The following is an 18,465-nucleotide window of genomic DNA, read 5'->3' as shown; positions in this document are numbered from 1 at the left end:
GACTATTTGGTAGAATTCACCAGGGAAGCTGTCTGGTCCTGGACTTTTATTTTTTGGGAGGTTTTTGATTACTCTTTTGATCTCCTTACTGGTGATTGGTCTATTCAAATTCTCTACTTCTTCCTGGTCCAGTTTTGGATGGTTGTATGATTGTAAGAATTTATCCACTTTTTCTAGTTTATCCAATTTGTTGTGTATAGCTTTTCATAATATTCTCTTATAATATTTTGAATTTCTGAGGTGTTTGCTATAATTTCCCCTCTTTCATTTCTGATTTTATTTATTTGTGCCTTCTCTCTTTTGTTCTTGGTAAGTCTAGCTAAAAGTTTGTAAATTTTGTTTATCTCATTCTTTTTCTTTCTTTTTTGTTTTATCTGTTCAGCTTTGGTGATTTCCTCTAGTCTTTCATCCAGCTGGCTTGATCTGTTCTTCTGTATCATCTACTCTGCTATTGAGTCCCTCTAGTGAATTTTTCATTCCCAGTATTGTATTCTTCATTTCTGATTGGTTATTTTTTATATTTTCCAATTCTTTGTTGACATTCTCACTGTGTTCATCCAGTCTTCTCCCAATATCAGTGACCATCATTATGAGTTTTTGTTTGAACTCTTTGCCAGGTAGATTGCTTATTTCTGTTTCACTTAGTTCTTTTTCTGAGGTTTTGTCCTGTTCCCTTGCTTAGAATGTATTCCTTTGCCACCTTATTATGCCTCTTTCTCTGTGCTTATATCTATGTATTAGATGAGTCAGCTATGTCTCCTAACCTTAGAGAAGTAGACTTATGTAAAAGATGTCTTTTGAGGTCCAGAAGTGTGCTCCCCTCTCACCAGTCCAAATGATCCAGGAGTGACTCCTGTGTAGGGTACTTTTGTCTTTCTGCTGTGTCAGGGTTGCTCCTACTGCAGGTACCCAGAGAGTCTAGTCTTTCCCTCCCTGGCTGGCTGTTTGTAAGTTAGCTTTGGGGAGCCCCAGCACCATTAGCTACAAGGTCTAATAGCACACTCCTGTTGCAGTTATCCTGTTAATTGAGTAGGTACCCAGTGTAGCTGGTTGCTAGGCTCAGGGGATTACAGTTGCTGTAGTCCTCAGGCCTGCAAGGCTATTGTAAGCTCTCTTAGGATTGCAGCTGAGTGATGCACTTGAGAAGACTTAAAAGTAACCAGGACAACATGAGAAAGGAAGAATACAGAAGCTTAGAGCACCAGTGACAAAGCTAGGTGGAGTTAAGAGCCAAAACCGAAACATTTACTTCTCCTTAAGTTTGTGTGATCTTGAGATATTTGTAATGTATTTCAATTAATATCTGCTGGTAAATTTAGAATACACCAAGTATAATTCAGAACAATATGTCCTCTTGATCTTGTGAATTCAGCCTATTTCTAATTGGAGTCCTTTCTAGAAATCTGAATTCTTTTTCTGCTTCCACATGTTTCTACTGTCAATGCAACCTGAACTTTGAGCTCTTGCCATTCCTGGTGAAACAGTAACTCCATTTGCTCCCTCTGGGATGGATTTTGGCATATGCATAAATTCTTCTCCCCTAGTTGTTGGCCTTCCTTGGCGTCTGCACCTCTTAAAGTTGACCAGTGCATATTTTTCTTTTATTGGCTACTCTCTTCTCCCCACTTAGTCTCATTTCTGGGTCTAGCAATTTATCCATCAGTGGTGCAGAAACATACATTGATTTATATATCTATTAACAATTAGCTCTATTCATTAGCATACATAAGGACAGTCCCACACAGTATTGAACATATGTACAAAAGCAGACCTTTGTTTTTAGTCAAAGATTCCAAATATATTTTTGTATGTAATGTTGGGCAATTTGCCTTTACTCTCTGGGGCTCATTTGCTCTATTTATGAAATGTCACATGTGGAGAGAATATATAGAATTTAAAATAATTTGAGTTTTTCTGAAGAAAGCAGTTATATATAAAACCTAAAGAAACTTCTTCCTCACTCAGTACTGTGAAGAAATAAGTTGGAATACCTTCCTGGTATGGACCTTAGTTCATGGAAAAAAAAATTAAGTAAGGCAATATGATTTAGTTGGCAGTATCTGGAGTAGAACATCAGTCTGTATTCCTTATACATCTTTATCTAGTCTTTATAATCCTTTAATCCTTATAATATTTTAGTAGCAATAAGACCTTAAGCAAGTCACATAATCTCCCAATCAGGGAAAATACTACCGCTTTGCCTGCTTCTCAGAATTGTTACCTTTGCAGAGGTGTAGAAAAGTACTGCACACATCTGTAAAACTGTCCTTTTCTTCTATAAAAAAATTTAATAAAGTATACTTTTTAAATATTATAATCAATGAAATACTAATTTAATAATTTTAAAATTTTAAATTCTAAACTGATTAGGATAAATTCTTTTTATGTTTAAGGAATATATCATTACTTTTAGTATTAGCATGGATATGAATCTTAGTGATGAATGAGAAGCCTATTGATAGTCTTATAGGCCTCTGATGAGGATTATTTTATGTAACAAATATATTTGGTCACTACATATGAAATCATATTAATCTTGTATAGTGAAAAACCATTTGATTTTGTTATTTTGTATCTTGTAATGAGGCAAAAATTTTCATTGAGGATTGTACGTAGGTTTGCATAAATGGTCAGTGGACACTGCTTCCTAATCAGATGCATCAGAAGCAGACACAGTTGCATGTTTTAGATGCCTGTGCTTATTTCACATCTCAACCATTTTCTTTTACATTGCCAAAAGATTGTGGATACTCATATATGACTCATGTAGTTGAACAACAGAAGCCCCAGCACAAGTTTTAAGCACGTGATGTTATTCTTTGCCATTTGGCCCTCATGCTTTTGCAATTCTCCTTCTCACAAAGGTAGCTCTCCTATCTGGATCTCCTATCCCAGGAACCACTTCATAATCTAATTCTTGCCCTTTTGTCTTCTTTCTGTAAGGATTTACTTATCTCCTGCCCTACTGAGTCAGGAACTGTTTGTTGCTTTTCAAGTTAACATCTGTCTAACTTGATAAAGAATCACAAGGAGTGTGCTAGGGACAGAGTGTCTTTGAGTATGATCCATGAAATGCCAATTCAATGAGTTACTGTGAAAAAAATCTGTGGTTAAATATTATTGGGAAATGCTGTGATATAATATACACAATATTCCCAATATCACCCTCTTGGTAATTCAAGATATAATTTAGCATACTTAAAGGTCCTGAGAATTCCAGCAGTCAAGAATCTGGTTTCACTTTATTTAACACCATGTTTCCCACACTTATTTGAACTTGTACCTTATTTGCAAGTCACACTTATTAGTGTCTCTCAGAGCACTAAACTTCCAGAGAACATGCTTTCTGTATAAGAACACACACTGTATTAGAAAATGTTAATAACATGATATGTTATTCCTTTCTTGTAGCATGTTTGCATTTAATAGAGACTCTATGGATAATTTCTAACTCAGAGATTGCCACATTTTCACAGAGAAGAGCAGTTCTTTTTATTCCCCTTGCCTTGTTATTCCTTTGTTACTTTAGCCAAGATTTCCTATGATTAGTACTGCACTTGGATCACTTTTATGCTACTTAAAGTCCATTTTTTGGTATTTCCTGTAGTGAGGGTCTACTTGTTGTCTGAAAATCTCATTATTTCACACTAATCCTTATAGGATGAGCATATTTCAATGGCAATGGAATCCTACATCTGCAGGGGTTTTTCAGCGCTGAAAATGCTATTCCATTGTCTTCAGATTTCCATTGTAGCACTTGACAAGTCAACTATTATTTTAACTGTGACTTTTATAAAGTCTTTTTATAAAATCTTTATTTATAAAATCTTCTTTTATAAAATCTTCTCTTTACCTTTGATCTACAGTTCCACTGTGATTTTTTTTTTATAAAATCTTCTCTTTACCTTTGATCTACAGTTCCACTGTGATGTGTCTTAGTATGGCTTTATTTTATTTATTTATTTATTTTTGGAGGAAGATTAGCCCTGAGCTAACTACTGCCAATCTTCCTCTTTTTGCTGAGGAAGCCTGTCCCTGAGCTAGCATCCGTGCCCATCTTCCTCTACTTTATATGTGGGATGCCTACCACAGCATGGCGTGCCAAGCGGTGCCATGTCCACACCCCGGATCCGAACCAGTGAACCCCGGGCTGCTGAAGCGGAACGTGCACACTTAACCACTGCACCACAGGGCCGGCCCCTGGATTTATTTTATATATATTTTCATATGCTCCATTTAGGCTTCATTGAATTTATGGATCAGCAGATTGATATTTTTTTATCATTTCTGGAAAGTACACCACCATCGAAGAGATATTCTTTATTTCTCTTATGCTTAGAGATTGCTTAAGAATCTGGTTGTGTGTGTATTGAGTGTAGGTGGGGGGATGGAAATGGTGAAAGACAATTGGTTCTCTGAAGGTCCAAGGAGGTTATGGAATATAGCTTCTTGCAAAGGCCCAATTCTCAGTAAATAACCTACCGCAGGGAAGAGGATAGGCAGTTCCTGCCACCCCAGAGTTAATCAGTCAGGGATTTCCATGCTAATGCCCAAAATACTCCAGTGATGAAAATTGGTGTGCTGTTGAAGATGGGCATATGATAGGGAAGTTTGTTGCTTGTTTGTGAAGGGGAGTGGTCTCACAACTCATAAAATTCTTGATAAGAGGCTGCCTATTCCACTTAGATTTAGACCTCACCATGCAGCTGGATTTGAATAGTAACTAGCTTTTAAATCCTCTCAGAAACTTTTACTTAAGCATTGTTAGAGTTCACTAAACTTTTTAATTTTTTAAATGGTATTTTGTGGTACTAAGCTTTTTTAATGTTAAAGCAGAATAACCTTAGAAAATAAGCTAACTTTTTAGAAATTCTATTGGATCTCACCTTCATACACTGCTTAGGCATGGATCACCTCTTCTAGGCTGCTTGCTCTAGCTCATATTCAGTGATACTCGAGGTGTGTTTCACCACTGTAAAAGCTTAATTCAACTAATAAAGAGGAGAGATGAAATAAAGATTAGGAAATCACCAAAGGGACAGTTGAAAAATAATTCCTAAAATGGAAGGCTCTCAGCTGCTTGATTGAAAGGACCTATTAATTGTCTAGTATAAAAAAATTAAAAGACCCACATGAAGTCAAGCAATCATAAAATTTAGGACTCTTGGGACAAAGAGAAGATTCCAAAGCAAAAGATAAATAGGTTACATTCAAGGGATCAAGAATCAGAATAGCTTCAAACTTCTTGATATTAATATGAGAAGCTAGAAGGCAATGTTCAAGATTTTCAGGCAAAATGATTTTAATCTAAAATTCCATATTCAAACTATCAATCAGGGTATATTTTCCCCCATGTTTTCACACATGAAAAGCCTCAAAAATTTAAAGCTACTGGAGAAAGTATTCTACCAAAATGAGAAAATAAACCAATAAAGTGGGATCTCAGAAGCAGGTTATACAATGCGAGAGAGAGCAGCAGGAAGATAAAGAGAATTCCACTAATGACGGCCAGTGAAAGTCCCAGGATAGCAGTTATTCAGCAGAGCTAAAGTACAAGTCCAGACTAGACTAGAGGCTGGAAGACTCCAGAAAACCATGGAACCTACAGATTACTAGATTGGTTTAAGCATGTGGGAGGCCATAGAAAAACTTACATATAATTCAAAAAATTTTTAAAAGTAAAAAAATATAGACAATTATTAAGTCTAAGGAAAAAACGCTGTACAGGAAAGGAAATGCCATTTATCTCAGTTACCATTTTAGCAAGAACCTGAACCCATTCACCCAAATTTAGAGTTGGCAATGCTTTTCAATAACAAAGTTATCATTAGGGTGACCATAAAATTAATTGTCCAAATTTGGAAACTTGAGAGTTAAAAGGAGATGAGATTGATAGTTAATATGGGACAACAGGCATAATTTAGATCTCTCTTAAGCAAACTGGGACATATGGTGATCCTAGCTGTCATAAAAATACCACTTTCCACCTGGTGGCAGCTTAGTTTTAATTGCAGTCAGAGTACTCAGGAGAAAATAAACTGTTTGCTGATCTTGGAATCTCTCTCCCAAAATGTGGATAAAAATATCACAATCTACTTCTGAAATAGAAGTCAGATGCTTTATTTGCAGGTGTTCAGGCATACATAGCTCACTATGTAAAAATAAGTAAAGAAAAGAATTCTCATTCATGAAAAGTAATATGAAAATCAAATTCTTGGAATACACATTATTTGTTGTTTATAATAAACAAGTATTTCATAAATTACTAATGTTAGCAACCATGGATTTTAAGAGAGTTTCTCAATAAGCCTCCAAATGTGTATATACAATTAAGCCTAATCTTAGAGCTCTAACAACTTGATTTCATTAACTAATGAAAAGCTCCCATCTTCCTACTTTTTGTCAGTCCTTCTCCAGTCCTTAGTGAGGCTGATTCATTAATTATATTATATAGAGAACCCTCCCTCCAGATCCAATACTCACTCAAAATTCTCATTGTGCACATGCAATATTTTACAAAAATATATAACTGAACCATTATCACAGGGGCAAAAATCAAAATATTCGCTAGTTCAACAACATAACCAAAGCTGTGTGACAGCTCTTCAATATCGAAGCTAGATTTTTTTTTTCCCAAGCAGCATTGTGAATACATTCATAAGGATTTGAATTGAGATTTCCTGACAAAGAATCAAGACATTGCTGTTGTTCTTGTCGTTCAAAGCTTTTCTCACATCAAATGTAACATGAGCCGGGGATAGGCTATTACCTTAATCTTCACAACATTTTCATTTGATAAGTTCACATGTGACCATTTTGATGCGTTTTATGCTATACATAAAGAAGATTCAGTAAAGAAGATCCATTGCTTCAAGGAGTTCCAAGGTTTCTGTAATATTTATTATTACTTATGAATAAATTTGCTCGAATGAACATTACTATTAAAACCCCATACACAGCACTACTAATAGAAAAGATTTCTCCAAACTTAAGTAGATAGTCACATTATTAGAAAATTTCTTACCTAAAAGGAAGCTTTTCTTTGCTTTTAAGTTTCTTAGTCTTCTATTTCCCTTTTTAGAATTTAGTATTTTACTTTTCTATTTTTCATTATTTTCATGGAATGAACCAGAAAGGGGAAACAACGTGAATGTTAATGTTTTAGAACTCTTACTTTTTAGAAGAAACCGTAATGACTTGAGAATTTTATTTATTTTTATTTTTATTTTTTCAAATATTTTATTGAGATCATAATGGTTTATAATATTATGTAATTTCAAGTGTAGATTATTATTTATCAGTTTCTGTATAGACTGTATCATGCTCACCACCAATAGTCTAATTTTTATCAATCACCATACATACATGCCCTTTTACCACTTTCACCCACCTCCAACCCCCTTTTCCTCTGGTAACCACTAAACACAGGGCTGCTGGGGAAGGGTTGGGGAGTGCTCACCTATCTCCACTACTTCCCAGAGGCCTAGTCTATCCACCTTCAGATATGTAGCTGCGTGGCTCTCTCAGGTGTCCTGGTGTGCTCTGTGGGTATCCTAAGTTGGCCAGTGAGTGTGCATCTAGTTGTAGTTCATAAGGGGAGAGATAAAGGGAACAGCTCACTCTGCCATGTTGCTGACATCACTCTTCTGCATTTTAATAACATTGTCATCTGTGAAAACCCGTGGATGTGGTTTTAACTAGTGCTTATAAAATGAAAGGAATTCCAAACATTTATCCACATCCTGAACAATTCTGGGAATTGTCCTTCCAAGAAAAACCTTTGATTTTCTAAATTGATATGTGAGAAAGAGACTATGGGTGATTCTATGAACTCTTCTTCCAATGTCTGCATACATCCAGCCAACATTGCCCATGTCCAAGCGTGCCAACCTAAATCACTAAGTCATCAGCATCTTGGAAAAGAATGTGTAAGGTTGAAGAGAAGCTATTCAGGAGTAGAGAGTAACAATAAATAAAACAAGTTAGCCTAACCAGAATTCAAATAAATATCAAGGCTAAATTTTGAATTGATAAGGTGTTCACAATTTAAGTGTGAGTATCTGTGTATACTTCTGTATACCTGTGACACTTTGTTGTGTAGTGGAAAGTTTCTGGAAACTAATTCTAGTTCCTGAGTTCTAATTCAGGTTGAGCCTGGGATCAGTTGAGGCAGGGTCACTATTTTGAGCAATTGTCATTTTCTTTCTTGTCATAATCCCAGAAAGGCCTATATGGCCCATATGGGTACACAGGAGTGCTAATAAGTGTAGTGAGGGAGTAAAAACCCTGTTTTTGTCTTTTGTTAGCTTGAACTATTTTCTGCCTCCTAAAAAGTAACTCTTAAATAAAATGGCCTTTTTCCCCCAGTGATTGAAATCCGTTAACATGTAATTAATGTCCATCTCAAAAATGGCTATATTCAACCTCAACTCTACAACGTAAAACTGGGATTATATAGACAAAGCCTAAGTCACCCAAAAGAAAAAAATCAGCTAGAGATTTCCATCTATTAGGTACTTGAATATGTCAAAGGCAACTTGGAATTTTGGCTAACTTTTGTAAACCCATCAGGCTTAACAACCAATTAGCATCCAAGGAAACATAAAATTGTGAGGGTTTGCAAGGTGCTCTTTTGAAGGAGAAAAGGCCTTTCAAGGATGCTTGAAGGAGTTTCATTCCCTGAACAATGGCCAGTCAGCCTTGGCAAGAAAATCTGTCAGGTGCTTGTGTTGCAGTAACAGCACAGGATGAGGAGGAAAAGAGTTCTTCTAAAGGCTGCAGAAAAGCCTCTGAAGCAGTCAGCAGTCGACCAACCTGACTTTCCCAAGCTGCTAATCTGTGTCAGGCTCTAATAGGTAGGAAGTGAGAAGAAATTTGGAAGTTATAAATTGAATGAGTTTTATAGTAACTCAAAGTTCAGCTTTGGCAAGACTACTTAGAAGAGACCTATCCCATTCATGCTAACTTTGCTCCAAGACCCTTTTCCAGAACACACTCCGTTCAATGATTAGTCACAGAGACCATAGTGATGTCCCTGATAAAATAATTTTCGGTAAAATTGGATTTAAGATCCTAAACCTTTAAACATTATGGTGACTCATACATTGATATGTAATTAAAAATAAAATTTTGTTTTTCAAAATGACACAAAACTTGAATATAAGCTAAAATTAAATATTTTAGGGGCCAGCCTGGTGGTGCAGCAGTTAAGTTCGCACGTTCTACTTCAGTGGCGTGGGGTTCACTGGTTCGGATCTCGGGTGTGGGCCTACGCACTGCTTGTCAAGCCGTGCTGTGGTAGGCATCCCACATATAAAGTAGAGGAAGATGGGCACGGTTGTTAGCTCAGGGCCAGTCTTCCTCAGAAAAAAGAGGAAGATTGGTGGCATATGTTAGCTCAGGGCAAATCTTCCTCAAAAAATAATATTTCATATATTTTTCTAGATATTTTTCTTCTTTCTAGATATTTTTATTACAAAATTTGAATTGATTAATCAAAGCTGAATATTGCTGGTGGTCTAAACATGAGTTTAATCTAAGCTTTGGGTAACTCAGTACTGGATCTTGGGTAAGATTTCTGTTATCAAGCAGAAACATCCTGCCAAGTCACTCTTCCAAATTGGGCTTGCTAGAGTGCACACCATAGACAAATTTCAGAAAACTGACTCAATAATTGCAAACCTCCTGAAATCATTTGGGAGCCCCCAGAGTTTCTTGCCTATAGTAGGGGCTTCATTATTATTTCATTTAACTTTATTTTTAACTCTTGAAAATATAATATTTGTTGGTCTGTAGTTGGATTACAAAAAAATACTAAATAAATGGTAGCTATTGTTACTATTTTTATTATATCGTCCAGTTGATAGTTGTCAATAATGAGAGGCCATTTGTATTCCAAACAGAGTAACTGATTTTAAAAAAGTCTTTGTCCACAAGGGTTTACAAATGAATGGGAAAAAAAAAGTAAAACTAGGATTTCCTTGATAATTTCATATAACAGTAATTTTCCTCTGAGCATTTTCTTCTTATCAGAACTTATCAGAATAGTTAGCATATTATTTTCCTACCTTTTATAAGCCATACCCCTTTGGTACATATACAAAATTTTAAATTACCCTTAATGTTATTTGTAATTTCAAGATAAACTAAATGTAAAGATTGAAAACAGATTAAAGTTAATGCAACAAAAGTTAGCTTTATCTTCAAAACACACTTTCCATCTATTCTTACAACATTTGAGAAACACTGATTTAGCAGATATAACAATATGCACTGAGTGTACTTAGGCAAGTAATATAGTCTATCAGAACCTCAGTCACCTGCTGTAAAACAGGGATAGATACACAGTTTTATCTACTCAACAGGATATGCTTGGAATTAAATGAAACACTAGATATGAAGGCCCTTTCAATTCCATAAACCCTGATCCAAAAAGGAGATGTGGTTGTTGTTGTGGATGGCAGCAAACTTGTCATCTTGCTGTTGGTAGCTCATTCATCTTTAGCTAAAAGCATCCACATGTTTTCATTGTTCTCAAAGTCAAAGAAATACAAACCTTTTTTGTCATAGTTGATAAGTAATATTTCAGTTTTAGGAAGGACAACTCTGTGAAGAAAAACGTACACAGACCATTCATGAACAGTAATGTTAATTTTCCAAATGATTTCTGATCCAGGTCCACTTAGGCAATTTATAATTTAATGGTATGACTGTTAAACATATCCAATGCAGGTACAGTCATTATTATTCATGATATTGCGAGGAAAATGTACTATGAGTTGCTACCATTTAATCTAAAGTCATATACACATCTTATGTGTGTCACTTAGGATACTTTTTATGGTAATAACTAGAATGAATCAGAGAATCATTTGGAATGAATATATTCCTGGTCACTGATTGCAGGAAGATTAGCTAATATACCATGTTCATTATTTCTGCAATCTCTCCTTATTGCTATATTTGCATGCAAATGACTTAGTTTTTCCTTCCATTTAAATAGAATTCTCCATTACAAACAAAGAGCTGAATGTAAAACTGTAAAAGAAAATTTGTGAGCTGCTTTTATTAAAAATGGTCCTGAAAAAATGGAAGGAGACAGCTTGCTGGCAGATTAATCTCAGGTTCACATTCTCACTGGAATTTTAGCAAGTTCTAGGCAAAATAAGCGCTATTTCATCTCATCTAGACTTGTCTTTTTCTCAATAGTGGTGGATGCAAGAAATGAAGTTATAGGATAAGACTTAACTTTGGGGTTACAGAAGGAGAGTTGGGGAAGAGAAGGAAATAAAAGGAAGGGGGTAAAATGAAAAGATCTTGGATGGAGAAGACAAAGAAGAAGGTCTGGAAAAGGTCGCAGCTGCACAAACGTGGAAGCGTGGGCTCACACATACCGAAAAGAACTTGAGCCTCATTCTTCTGAGCTTACTCCTCCTTTCCCTACCCCCTGTTCTTCCCCACACACATTTCAGATTAAATCAATCTCTCTAATCTTGCTGTCATTCAGTTTAAAGCACACAGCAGATTTTGACTGATGACAAAATGACTACATTGCCTCATTTTTATATAAAGAGCAATTTTAAGGCTTTGTCAGAATGAATGCAGGTTGAAATGCTGACATCTTCCTTTGTTGTATTTCCCATTACAGTGTTAACTTTTTTTAATTGCTTCAGTTGATGTTTATCTGTAAATATAAACTACAGCAAGCTGTCAGAATACCATAAAAATAATTCCAAATTGAAAACAAAAACAAAAGCAAAAGGCCTTGCCAGATACTGGTTTATTTCTGAACTCTGTCTAGAAAAGGGCATTCCTAAACTAATATTTTCAAAAGGATTATAGGAGGAATTCCTAAATCACTGATTCAAGCTCTTAGTTCTAAACCCACTTTAACAACTTCTATTTACTGATAAATAAATACTTAAAACATTGTAGAGCTTCAGAAATCTCAAATATTATTTACTCTAATCCCCTCATTTTATACATGAGGAAATGGAGTACTCCTAGAGGAAGATCTGAAGCAGGGTACGTATGTCTTGACTCCTAGTTCATTGGATATATTCACTCTTTTTCATGCTATTTGTTTAGAGCTAATCACAATCATATTTTTACTAGAACAAGTCCCACCAATTGCCAAAAATTGGTTAGCTTTTTAAAAAAAGTATTAAACTGCTTGAAAGTAACTCCGCTGTATTTCTTTTTAAGCATGTGTGATTTAGACTTTTCACAAAATCAGAATTGCCTTCCTCTCAATTATTCTTAATTACTGAAGTTTTATCTATGGTTGCATCTTGAAGCTTTGTGATTTTTCAGAGTAGGAATTTAGTAAACAGTGGTAAAGTTTTGTTTATATTTGTTGCCCCTGTATTTTTATCACCTTAAGATAGTTAATAAATCAGTGTCCTTATCCTGGATATAAAGGGAAAGGAAATTAACTATGAAAAATGACTTTTAGAAAAGTGCTCTTGAAGACTTTTTACTTTAGATTGTGAAATAATATTATACTCTGATTTATGGTGCATGATTTGAGTTTTTAAATTAATCACTCTCCAAAGCACATTCGTTCCTGTGCAATTCAAAATGTCAAAATAGATAAACACATGTAGAAAGCAAGCTTAGTTTATGTTTATAAAAATGGAAAACTTTCTTGAATATTTATTGAAGGGTTCTTTTTTTGAGTGAGCATGAGATTATGTACATTTCAGTCAATGCATATGCTGGTCATCTCAGCCCTCATTTTAGTGTCTCATGACACAGGCATGTAGTGCCCCCATGCCTCTTTTTCACTATTTAACATAGACTGTGCCCTTGTTCTTGTTCTACTTTTCCTGTCAAAGCTTACCTTGTATGTGTTCCATTCTTTAGAGACCTGTCAGATGATTAGCTGACAGATTGGTTGATTATTCCTTTGCATGCACTTATTTCACCGATTCTAAGACACACATTGTTTTTCTACATTCAACATCTTTGATATAGGAATGCTTCCTAAAACTCTATGGTATCTTACTACCAACCAGGTGTAAGTTGGTTGTCATTGTCTACATGGTCATCACTGTAATGTGTTGTATACTTTCTTGGTAATATATGCATTGCTTTTAAAATGTCTCCAAAAAGACTACAATGTGATTCTCATTGAGGCAAAAGTTACTGAGTATGCAGGAAGAGACAGGAAAAAAATCAGGAGTCATGAATCTGCTATTAATGATTGTGATAAACAGAATGGCTCCCCCTCAAAGATGTCTGCATCCTAATCCCAGGAACCTGTGAATATGTTACCTTATATAGCAAAGGGTATTTAAAGCTGCTAATCAGAAAGTCTTAAAACAGGGATATTATCCTGGATTATCAGAGAAACCAATTGTAATCACAAGGGTAGTTAAAAGGTGGGAGAGAGAAACAAGAGATGAGTCAGAGTTAGCGGGAAATGTGACTGCAAAAGAGACGATTAGAGAGATGATAGTGTGAGAATTTTGCCCAGCATTGCCAGCTTTGAATGGAAGCATGACCCAAGGAATATGGGCAGCGTATAGAAGCTGGAAAAGCAAGGAAACAGATTCTCAGTAGAGCCTCCAGAAGAAAGGCAGCCCTGCTGACATCTTGATTTTAGCCTGTTGAGACCCACTTAAGACTTCTGACCTTCATAGTTATAAGATAAGAAATTTATGTTACTTATAGCCACTGAATTGGTAGCAATTTATTACAACAGCAATAGGAGGCTAGTTTCGTTAGTGATAAGTGGAGAAATGGTAAATTCCTAATTTTCTTTCAAAGAACAAATCAAGTTTTATGGAACTTAAGAAATAAAAATGTCTACACGTAGATGAAACTGCATTACATCGCAGTTCATTCTTTTTGAATTATCTGGAAAATGATTATTGACCACACATCTAGTAATGCAATTGAAGGCAGAAGACAGACTAAATCGCCAAATCCTTCAGAGATGATAAAAGAAATTTCAAAGCAGCAAGAGACTGATGTGACCAATTCAAATAGTACATAGAACTATTATTAAAGCATTAAGACGTAGTTTATTTACAACATTTGTTCTTTCTTAGAGGTACGTAAGGTAACGATGTTAAGCTAATACTAAGAAATTTTATATCAAAAGATTAATTCAAGCTCATAATGTATATTTTGGAAAATATAGAAACGTATAAAGGAGAAATCTTCCATACTCCCCCAGTATTAGTCAGGATAGTCCAATTCATTTTACAACAAGCAACCCCCAAATATCAGTTGCTAAAACAAAAGATTTATTGCTTGCTCGTTCTACCTGTCAGTTGTGATTTGACAAGGAGAGTCTCTACTCGTAGCAGTCAAGGAGCAAGGTTGTTGGAGAAGCAACTGAGTCAAAAATTACTATTAGTCATGTCAGAGGACAGAGGGATTTTGGAGAGGTTAACAATGCCAACTAACAGCTGCATCCGCAAATTGACATATTATTATTTCTGCTCACAACCCACTGGCCACAAGTGGTTATATGACTCCATCCAACCAGAAGGAGGCCAGGAAATACAGTCCTATTATGTGTTGGGAAGACCAAAATTTTAGCACACAGCAATTAATGACTATGGATTTTAACACTCAGAGATAACCACCATTATTATTAAGAAGCTAATGCATTTTCATCAAATTTTAAAATGTATATTTATGCATTACTAATGAAATTGACATTCAACTATATATACAATCTTATTTAATGTTACATAGTAATATTTTCCAGTGTAATTAAATATTTTTTAAAACGCTGTTTAATGACTATAATATTCCACCTTAAGTATTTATCTTATTACCATTATTGAATATTTGCAGTGTAATTTTTTTATTTCCGCAATTATAAACAATGCTCTGGTAAATAGCCGTATAAATTAATAATGATAATATCAAGTACTAGCTTTCAGTACCTTAAGCTATGAAATAAACAAAATGAAGATTTTAGTAGCTATAGCATGCCAAGTAAAGACTAAAATGTTCTATTAGTCTACTGGATGCCATCTAAATGAGTTCATACAAAATAAAGCTAGAATTTCTGAGTTACTGATAGATACATCAGAAAGAAGGATGTCTTCTTACATTTAAATATAAGGTTAAATGGGTAGAAAATTCCACTTTTGGCAAAAAAATATCTGGTCATAGGGACCAGAGTTAACCTTCCTGAAACAAATATGCAAACGAAAATGAACAAAGTATATGAAACAATGGTATCAGGACACTGGACATCAGGCAATCAAGGACAATGAACCCTGAAATATAGTTAAATAAGGTGAGCCATTTGGTTTCCCGAGTTTCCTGCTTTGAGAGTGTTTCTAGACCATAATGCAGGCAGGGAGAAGCCAGGCAGAGTCTTGTGGAGTCCCTGTGTCTAGGAACTGGAAGTCTGGAGAAACCAAGCTAACTAGAATACACAGGGCAGTATATTGGAGAGGAGTGAGTGTTCATAAAGTTCTAATGAATTCCAGGAACATAAGACATTTGAAGTGACAAGGAAACACATGAATACTAAGGATATTTATGAGTACCAAAAGAAGCCAAGCCTGCATAATCCAACCCTCAGGCCTGGTTTCTTTTATTCACACAAACAGAGAATTTGGAGTATTGAGAAGAATACTAAGTGGATGATTGGATTGTGTGTGTGAAGAAACTACTTGAGTCAAGGGAAAAATCATCAGAGAAGATTAGAGAGTATGGTACCTGGCACTCACACGGTACTGGGAATGATGCCTTTTCCCACAAGTCAGACTGAAAAACCTCATAGTTCATGGGGCATTGGGCAAGGTACTCAGAAGAGCCTTGACTCATTAGTGGAGAATAAATAGTGCTAAACTAATCACAACTATGGTCCTGCCTAACAATTCTTAAAAATAAGACCTGAAAATATCAAACCATTTTCAAGTAGTTTTACTATATCCTCGAGTAAAGCTTAAGAATATATATATATATGTATATGTATTTACAAAATTATGCATATTACCTCAACAAGGTAAAACTCACAAATTCTGGCATCCAATAAAGAATTATCACACATGGAAAGAAGCAGGAAAATACAACTCATAATGAGAATAAAAATGAAAAAATTAAAATTGACTTAGATATTAGACGGTAGCAGATAAGGATATTAAACCATTTGTTATAATTGTATTATATATGTGCATAAACATAAGCAGAGACATGAAAGATATTTAAACAGATTCAAACAAAACATCTAAGCTTGAAAACTACAATGTATGGGATGAAAAATTCACTGGTTGTGATTAATGGCAGACTAGGCATTGAAAATGAAAAGATTATGTACTCAATGACGTAGCAATAAGAACTTTCCAAAAAGAGGCTAATATATATATATATATATGTATGTATAATTCATGTGCTTAGAGGAGAGAAGAGAGAGCGGATGACAGAAAAGATAAGTCGAGAAATAATGGCCAGGGCCAACTATTACTAATGGTTAAGTTTGGTGTGCTCTGCCTTGGCAGCCCAGGTGCAGTTCCTGGGCACAGACTTGCACCATTCGTCTGTCAGTAGCCATGCTGTGGTGATGGCTCACATAAAAAAAGAGGAAGATTGGCAGTGGATATTAGCTCAGGGTGAATCTTCCTCAGCAAAAAAAAAATCAAGAAAGAAAGAAAGAATGGCCAAACACTTTCCAAAATAGATAAAACTATAAACCTAGAGTTCCAAAAAGTTCAAAGAATTTCAAGCACAAGAACTCAAGAAAAAGTACAAGGCATGTCAGTATCAAATTGCTTAGAACCAACAATGAAGAGAAAATCTTAGAAGTAGCCGGAGAACAAATTGTAGGGCTAACAGTATCTGACTTAAAGATTCATTATGTAATTTTAAAGCATATGAAGCAGTGTGATTTTAGCCTTCAAGATAGACAAATAAATGAATGAAACAAAGTAAAGAGGTGAGAAAGAGACCCACAAGTACATGGACAACGGATTTTGACAAAGGTGCAAAGGAAAGTCAATGAAAAAAGATAGTCTTTTTAACAAATGTTACTGGCCAATTATATATTGATATGTATGAAAATGAACTTTGATTCATGTCTTTCACTGTATACAAATATCAACTCAAAATTGATCATAGACCTAAATGTAAAACCTAAAATAACTCTTGACATAGTTGGTAGGATTTCAGAGAAATCTACCACAGACCACCTGGAATCTACACTGAACAAGTGTTCCATACAAATAGAGGCCCATTGAGCCCCCCTCCCCAGATCACTACATTCTTCAGGTGACCCTGGTGAGTTCTCCTGAACGCTGGACCTCCTTGTTTTAAGTCAATGTTCCAGAGTTTATATGAGCTGTTTCAAGACTTGAGACTGAGTATCTTCAGGGGGTACCAGTACATACCCTATGTAAGAGGAACCTAGGAGGAATTCCTAGGAAAGAGAAACCTAGGGGGAATTTCCTAGGCCAGGGGAGCCTAAGGGAAACTTTGGAGTGAATGGGGCAAGCTGATCTTTTAAATTTGGCTTTAATTTGGAAATAATTGTATTTATAAAGTCCAAATAAACTACTTGATAGAAAAATGAGTGTCTGAACTTGTTGAGCTCTTAAGAGAAAGGACACTAGCTCCTTCTAGGCTAAAGCCATTCTCAGCTGACTGAAAATCACATGGAAGTATCAGGGTATCAATCCTCATGATCTGTAGCAGTCCCATAGTGAACTCTACTACATTCATTTTAATTAATCAATGGCTCATCTGGGGATGCACAAATGAGGAGTGTTCTTCCAGCACTTTGAGCCCCCACAGCAGTTGTACACTGCTTGCTGGAGAAACTGAGTCACATAAGGGTGTATTTATGACCTTTCTTTAGGGAATAACACTCATAAGCAGCACGTTTTTGACCCACTACACTGTCCCTAGAAATTGTTCATACTTTATAGTAAAATTAAACTGAAAGAAAAATGGGAAATCGAGCTTACAAAAGCTTACCAGTTCCTGAATGGACAGCCTCCCCTTGGAACACTGGCTAGCTTCATTCTGAGACTTGCAAGTGTTTAACAAAATGGAGATAGTTTTAAATGGCTGGCAAGATAACCTGGGATAATTTAAAGTTACAGTGGTCACTTGGGGGCTCCTTTTTAAGAGCCAAATAACAGAGAAATCTTTGAAGAGTCAAGCTCACCACCTTCCAGAACAATTGCTCAAAAACTAACTGTTTCAGACACTGTAAATATTTACAAAGAACAGCAAAAATCTTACCAAGCTTGTTTTGTGTCCTGAGAGCTTGGCTTAATAACCGTCAGGTTGGGGTCCCAAAATACAGTTGCACAAAAATGCAGTTGCTCCCCATTTTGTGGTCAGAGATGATCAGACACCAATGTGGGTTGTACTCCATTCATGGCTAAGGGTCATACCAAATTGTCACCAGCCTCAGAGGAATTACATTGGCTATTATAAGGAACATTCTGATTAGATCAGATCATTTAAGAAGCGTACCTGAAAGCAAAAACT

This window comes from Equus quagga, chromosome 10 (genome assembly GCF_021613505.1).
Source record: "Equus quagga isolate Etosha38 chromosome 10, UCLA_HA_Equagga_1.0, whole genome shotgun sequence".
Classification (NCBI taxonomy): Eukaryota; Metazoa; Chordata; class Mammalia; order Perissodactyla; family Equidae; genus Equus; species Equus quagga.
This window is presented reverse-complemented; position numbering follows the sequence as displayed.